This window comes from Elephas maximus, chromosome 2 (genome assembly GCF_024166365.1).
Source record: "Elephas maximus indicus isolate mEleMax1 chromosome 2, mEleMax1 primary haplotype, whole genome shotgun sequence".
Taxonomy (NCBI): domain Eukaryota; kingdom Metazoa; phylum Chordata; class Mammalia; order Proboscidea; family Elephantidae; genus Elephas; species Elephas maximus.
The window spans coordinates 221,431,272-221,439,155 of record NC_064820.1 but is presented as its reverse complement, the minus strand read 5'-3'; the positions used below and the strand labels follow the sequence as shown (position 1 = coordinate 221,439,155).

General features: G+C 45.0%; 1 non-coding gene across 1 annotated transcript; it reads left to right on the top strand.

Annotated features, from left to right (window-relative positions):
* Positions 1-200: 200 nt before the first annotated feature.
* Positions 201-271, top strand: TRNAG-UCC (transfer RNA glycine (anticodon UCC)). The gene has a single exon. It is a non-coding gene; the product is annotated as a tRNA-Gly (tRNA).
* The last annotated feature ends 7,613 nt before the right edge of the window (positions 272-7,884 follow it).

Here is a 7,884-nt window from a genome sequence, read left to right as displayed (position 1 = left end):
GTTGGGTAATTACTGACCACAGTCATTGGCTCCCTGAAAGATGGCCGTCTTCTTTTGTATTGGAATGTAAAGAAATGAAGTCACAACACTAGCCAGGAACAGTGCTGAGACTAAGATAATATAAATCAAACAGCTAACATTGAGAGTTTATTATGTGTGGGGTATGTGTTTCTTAAAAGTGTAATCTTACATTAGGCAGAGCATTGGTGGCTCAGTGGTAGAATTTTCGCCTTCCATGCGGGAGGCCTGGGTTCAATTCCCAGCCAGTGTACCTCAAAAGTAGCCACCACTTGTTGTCAGTGGAGGCTTGTGAGTTGCTATGATACTGAATAGGTTTCAGCAGAGCTTTGAGACTTTAAGACAGAGTAGGAAGAGGACATGGTCTGATCTGCAGCGCATCATGGGCATGGTGCAAGACTGGGCGCTATTTTGTTCCGTTGTGCATGGGGTTGTCATGAATTGGGGCCAATTCCACAGCAGCTAACAACAGACAGAAACTTCCACTGGGCCGAATAATGTTGACCTTTGCATTGATTGCCCTCTGATTCCTCTCGTAACTACTGAAATCTCATGCGTTCATCAGCTCAAAGTTTGGAATTCTACCCAAGGCTTTAGGACACATCTTATATTTCTTTTGCAGTTATTATTATTTTTGTAGTGAAATTTCTTTCCCTTCTCTGAATACTAGCCTGGAGCCTCTCAGGTTTCTTGTTGCTTTCTCTTCCCTCAGTAAAACATCTCACAAATGTCAGTGCTATTTCTAAACCCATAGCAGATATCTCAGTCCTATTGATTGTTTCCCTATCATACCCTTGGGGTCACAGTTCAGGAGCCAGCCTGTCAGCTCACACTGTGACCCTCAAGGGTTGAATTATTTTTGCAGTGACATCATCAACAAATTCTAAAAACCTTTTGTCTTCAGATTAACTAGAAAACAACAGTATAACGCCATCTGCCTTTAGTTTTAGATGTTTCAGTAGCTATAATGATTTTCCCCATTGCTCGGGGGTACATTTTCCAATTTTCAGTCTAGAGGAAACACAGGTAGCATAAAAAGTCAGGAATCCTGATAGGAAGTTTTAGTCACGCAGCCTTTGTCTCCGGAGCCTCCAGTGAAATGGCTTTCATGTGTTCTGTTCCCACTTAACACCAGCTTCCCATAATCCTTGGAGGTCCAATCTCAGCTGCTTTCCTTCCAGATCTTTCTTCTAGCCTGTTTTCCTGTGATATAGATATTATCCCCATTTTACAGATGAGGGAACTGAGGCAGAGAGAGGTAAAATAACAGGAAGCCCGGCAGTCTGGTTACGAGGCCCTAGTTCATAACCACAATACCCAAAATCAAGATGCCTGGTTGGCTGGCCTGAGGAAGAAGGAAATAGAAACAATACAGGCTTGGAGTCAACTGACCACATGGCCCTGTAACTTGCTATAGAAGGGAACACACCGCCTGGTATCTCAGAAGAGACAAGTGTCTACGTGGGGCTCCCAGATCTCTGTCAACAGCACCCGTAAGATTTGGGGGCTGATCCCATCTGGTGTATAATACACATTGTTAAAACTGTTACACGGTGTGATCTCTGACCTAGGGTATATTGCTTAACCTCTGACTTTAGGTAAATTACTTAACCTCTGACCGTGGGTAAATTATCTACCCTCCCCGAGACTCAGCGTCTTCTTCTGTAAAACAGGCACCCTGTGTACCTTCTCTGCTGCCGTAAATATTTATCACGCATGGGTGTAAAGTACCTGCCAGATTTTATTCTCAAGAAACCTCAGTTTTTCTTATTCCTCCTAGACTGGAAATGCGTTGCTCACCTTTGTGTTTATGCTGCCCGGCCCACACCAAGAATGCCATCAGTATTGTTCATCAGATGAAGGTTGTCAAGGAGAAGGCTTGGGGAAACATTTGGGTAATTCCTGAGGGGAAATTGCCCACCCATCTTATCACCTTGGCTTAATTGGCACCATGTCTTTTCCCTATTGTTATCACTTTGTGTTCCTTTATCCTTGAACCAAAGTCAATTACAGTCAGCTCTTGGACTAATTAGAGCCTGTTGTCCTCACACACGCTGACTGGGCTGGTTTGGGCTGGGACATCAGACGCCAGGTCTTTTGGCAACAACATGGTATCCTGGCCACTGGGTCGGCAGTAAGGGCTTCTCAACACGGCATCTCCTGCCTGGGGACCTCTCCCTCTCCCCTCCCTTCCTTGTCCTCCTCTCCAGCATCCAGGTACCCGGTACCTGCCTGGGCCTTCCCTGTCCCCCAACACCTGCCCAGGTGGCCCCCAGAGTCAGCACGATGAGGAAGTGAAGGTAGAAACAAGGCCCTGCCTCAGGTCTTGTGATGTCCTGCACCACACTCAGTGTTGGCAGAGCCTCTGCCTGTGGTTGGGGTCAGTGGGCAGTGAAGGCCGTAGAAGATGTGCAAGGAGAGCCCAGCTCACAGCTGTCTCCAGCAGCAGCATGAATTTCAGGCTGTCGTCATCAAATGGAGAAATTATAGGCCTGCAGAGGTGATTAAGAGCCCTGGTGGCACAATAGTGGACAGCTGGTGGCACAGTGGTTAAAAGGCTTGGCCGAGAACTGAAAGGTCAGCAGTTCGAACCACCAGCCGCTCTGTGGGAGAAAGATGTGACAATCTGCTCCCGTAAAGGTTACAGCTTTGGAAACCCCATAGGGCAGTTTGACTCTGTCCTGTGGGATCACCGTGAGTAGGAATTGACTCAATGGCAACAGGTTTAACAGGTTAGAGGTCTGATCTGCACCGCGGAGCCCCCCAGGGAGGCTCTTCTTCATCCAGAAATTTTGGTAACTTTCCAGAATGAGAGCTATGGAGGCTACAGATTACCTCACTGCCTCTCATACCTTTTTCTCTGGGCCCAGCAGTAAACGTCAGCCCTGATCAATGTTTATTCTGTGTCATTTTTGCAAGTATATATGAAACATCCACTCTGTGATGGCACTTTCTGGGTTCTGTAACGGATACAAATATGAATTAAACATGCATCCTGTTCTCAAGACCTCTGGTATAGCAGAGACACACAAACACATACATGTGCGAAAAACCATTGTCGTTGAGTTGATTCCGACTCTGAGCGCTCCTATAGGACAGAGTAGAGCTGTCCCGTAGGGTTTCCAAGGAGCGGCTGGTGGATTTGAACTGCTGACCTTTTGGTTAGCAACCAAGCTCTTAACCACTGTGCCACCAGGGCCTCCATCATAGAAGGTAAGAATTCTACCACTGAACCACCACTGCCTCCTGAAGACTAGCTAGTTAAGCCATAAGATACCTATTTCCTTTTTTTTTTTTTTTTTTTTAAATCTTTTTGAATATTTCTTTGAGGTAGAGAAGCTTGTTCCTATAACTGGCCTGACCAAGTTACACTTACAGGTACTCGTGGATAAATGTGTGGGCAATGTGCATAAACTGCATGTCTTCTGTTTCCAGGCTATGCAGGGCCTTCACCTATTGCTGCTCCGTTGCCTCCCAGGTATATTTAGGAAAACTGTGATTTGTCTAACCCAATATTCCTTCTCGAAATTGGAGCAAAGAGGAAGATTTCATCAGGCCTAGTAAGCAACATCTGAAGTATAACCGGTACCAGTCCCGTCAAGTTGATTCTGACTCATGGCGACCTTGATGTGTGTGAGGGCAGAACTGTAGCTTTCAATGGTTGATTTTTCAGAAGCAGATCACCAGGCCTTTCTTCCAAGGCACCTCTGGGTGAACCCAAACCTCCAACCCTTTGGTTAGCAGCCGAGTGCTTTAACCATTTATACCAGCCAAAGGCTATCCCGGCAGAGCAGCTAAGGTGGGGATAAGAAAGTATGTGTTTATCATAAGCCTAACTTTTGACTTTGAGAACTAAATTTTTAAGAAAATCTTCAACCTTTTGGTTCTCTTTACCAGTAGACACACATTAATGCTGTTGTCAGGAAGATTTGGGAAAAAATTCTAAGGTTGTTTAATGGATTAAAACATATTTAAAAATGGACATTAAAAAAGATCTTCTACCACCTTATCACCAAAATAACAAAAACTGAGATGGAATCATAAATTAAGGGTTAATGTAAGACCTATCTTTGGAGAGGTATAGCTTAAATAAGTAAGACTTTATCTTCAAAGCCAGATTAGTATTTATTGTTTGGCCCTAAGTACTGGGAGATACACATCTCCACTAACTGACTAAAACCCTAAATCAAAGGCCTGAAATGATAGTTCGTTTGTTTATATGTGTGTGTATGCACACACACACACACGCACATGCACATGCACACGTGTACTGTATGCAGGAATGGGGCTTTGTGAGTGCTTCACATCATCAAGTATTTGCTCATTGGCTATGGATTGTAGGTTAGGCTTACTGGTTGTGTTTTCTGATTGTGAAACTTGTCTCTACTTCTATGTAACTTGAAGTGTTTCTTTTGTTTTGATAAACGACCCATCTTCTACTGCCCCCAACCACCGGGGTTGCTCTGGTCCTGGGTCTTCCTAGATGCATGGTCTCTTCACAAGTTTGTATCTTCTGCAGCTCTTAACATAGATCACATTGCCCTCTTGGGATTCTCTTGGCTTCTGGGACACCACTGTTCCTTGATTATCTGGTCAGATGGCACAATGAATGGTGGTAATTGGCGGAGGTTTTAATAAAGGGACTATTTTACACAGCTGTGGGCAGGGTGTAGGATAGTGTAGTACCCCAGGACTACTGATAGTGGGGAACCCTTACTAACTCTCAGTCTGAAGGGCTAAGGTTGGGAGCAGTGTCCATTATCGGAACCTAGAGAGAGAGGTGGAGGTAGGGGCCTCCTGGCAGGTCCTATAGCCTTTGGTAGAGGGATTAAGTCAACCACAGCAACCCAGCAGGGAGGGGACAGGGCAATAAATAGCCAACACTCTTGTCTCTGTTTTTGATCTCTTGATGTGCTCCCTTCCTGACTGGGCCCAGTGGAAGCCAGAAGGGAAGGAGCCATTGATGCACTTCACATAGGCCAGTGCCCTGGGCCAAAGAACAGAGTGGAAACGTGAATGTGCAGGGACAAAAGATGGTACCCAGCCACCACCAACTCTGTTACAGGTTGAATTGTGCTCCCGAAAAAGATATATTGAAGTCCTAGCCTCTGGTACCTGTGAACATGACCTTGTTTGGAGGTAGGGTCTTTGAAGATATCAGTTAAATTAACATGAGGTCACACTAGAGTAGGGTAGGTAATACTGGAGTAAAACCAAAAAACCAAATCTGCTGCTGTCGAGTCAATTCCAACTCACAGCAAGCCTATGCTGGAGTAAGGTAGATCCTAATTCAATGTGACTGGAGTCCTTGTAAGAACAGACAGACAGACACAGAAGGAAGACTGCCATGTGAAGACAGAGGTACAGATTGGACTGATGTGTCTATAAGCCAAGGATTGCCAGGAACCGCTGGAAGCTAGGAAGAAGCAAGGATTTTTCCCTAGGACCTTCAGAGAGAACATGGCCCTGCCGACACCTTGAATTTGAACTTATATCCTCCATAACTGTGAGAGAATACATTTTTGTTGTTATAAACCACCCACTTGGTGGTACTTGGTTAGGATAGCCCTAAGAAATGAATACACACCCCCAACACTTTCTTCCTCATCTTTGCTTGACCTTTCTCTTTAGCGCTTATTACCATCGGATGTACTATACATTTTACTTACCTTGTCTTTTGTCTCTTTTCCTAAACTCTCTTTCCACCATGTAAATTCCATAAGCGTGAGATTTCTGCCTATTTTGTTCATTGCTGAAGCCCCCGTGCCTATGACAGTACCTGATACATACAAGGTGCTTAGAGCCAGCAAGTAATTGTTGAATGAAGGAAGGGTTTCCAAAGCCCTCTTTTTTATATGCTTTGCTGGTTTCTTCTTCTCTGCTCACTTCTTAGCTCTAAGCCACACTTCTTGGGCTGGGTTTTGCCATCCAGCTTTCTGCGTTCCTCACTTTGGCTAGTAGCACTGAGACCCAACTAATCTCTGGAGTCAGGGCCTCCAGAATCATCCCTGTCACCTCCCTCTCTCTCGTGCCTTTCCTGGCCACTGGATGCCATGTGAGCCTCTCCATCTGCATAGCTGCAGCCTTGTCCTCAGTGCACTGGGGGATGCTCTGGACTCCCTTCTCTGAGGAGCTGCTCCTAGCCAGAGTCGGGGGCTGAGGTAGGGGGTGGGGTTAGGTAATTATATTACTTCACTAGTGCCAGCTGAGGGTGGGCCATTCTAAGTCAGGCTTGCAGGCAATGTGAGGCAAGATTGGTGTTTGAGTAACCTGGGGGACTGAAAGGGTTGGGTTGGACAGACACATAGTGGTGTGTGTCTGTACATGGGGGCAGGAGGGGCGACAGAAGAGAGACACACATATGTGTATAAAGTCTAGTCAGTTGTCCTTCCTCTTCATACAGAACAACATGAGCCAATCCTATCAATTGCCAGAGTTTGACATTTTTGGGAGTCTCTGGGTGGTGCAAACAGTTAACATGCTCGGCTGCTAAACAAAATGTTGGAGGTTCAAGTCCACCCAGAAGAACCTTGGAAGAAAGGCCCGGCAATTTACTTCTGAAATATCAGCCATTGAAAGCCTTATAGAGCACAGTTGTACTCTGACACACCTGGAGTCACCATGAGTTGGAGTCTACATGATGGTGATGATAATAATTATTATTTTTTGCATTTGTGACCACTAAGTCACCCGAGATTTTTTTTCTGGAAGAAAAAGTAAATAAAAGAATACATCTAGAGTCACCCAAAATGTACATCAGGGATTTTGCATAGATACACATTTCCTTGGAAGCCTTTTGGGGAGATTTACCTTGTGTAAAACACAGGGTTTCTGTCTTCAGGGATGGGGTCTTTGTTATCATTGACTATGTTGTCCAAATGAGTAAACTCTGGCATAGAGGGGGTTAGGACTGGTCTGGGGTCAGAGAAGGAGAAGGACGGGGTTAGAGCTGTTCTCTTCAGGAGTCAGGGACTGTGAGCCTGCACAGGAAAAGGGCAATCTCTGGGCTGGGAAGGAACACTTCAGCCAGTTCAGATGTTGACACTCATGGGTGTGGCCTTAGGCCAAGCACTTTCTCTTACAGAGCGGAGGGCTGTGGTGTCCTTGAGTTTGGAGTGTCAGTGTGGGTGTGGTGTGTGTGTTTAAATGTGTGTGTGAGTGTGTGAGTATGTGTGTGAGTGTGAGTGTGGTTGTGCATGTGCATGGGTGTTTGTGTGAGTGTTTATGTTTGTGCATGCTTGTATGTGCGTGTGTGTATGTATGCACATGTGTGTGCGAATACCTGTCCTGCCTCACAGGGTTGGTAAAGTAAAATGAGAGGACTCAATGAAAGAGGTCTTTGAAAAACGTAAGAGGTGTATCCAGATCCAAGGCATGTTGTGATATGCTGGATGGGCAGTGTGAGCCGGTAGTGGTTGTGGGCATGATTTGGGGGCAAGTGGAGGCCAAGAGATTAGGATGACAGAGTGACAAAGAGAGGGGTTGTGTGCAAAGGAAGGTTGCCTGGTATTATTTGCACACATGTATGTTTTGTTTTATTAGTAAGAAAATTCAGAAAAGGAAAGAAGGAGAAGAAAACGTAGAATGTTCTAGATTTCAGAACTAATGATATCAATAAATCGGACAACTGTAGCTTATTATGACAGTTCACTGCTATGTGAATTTGAATGTACAAATCCCAGCCCCCAAGTTTGTTCGTTTGCTCATTCATTCAATAATTTAACAAATACTTATGGAGTCCCTACGGTTGATTCATTTATTCAGTCAACAGCAACACCTGTCATGACATACACAGCATCCAGCTAATTTTGCTGTAATGTTGAATGTCTTTGGGGAATAATTATATTATCGAAAGATATTTTTCAT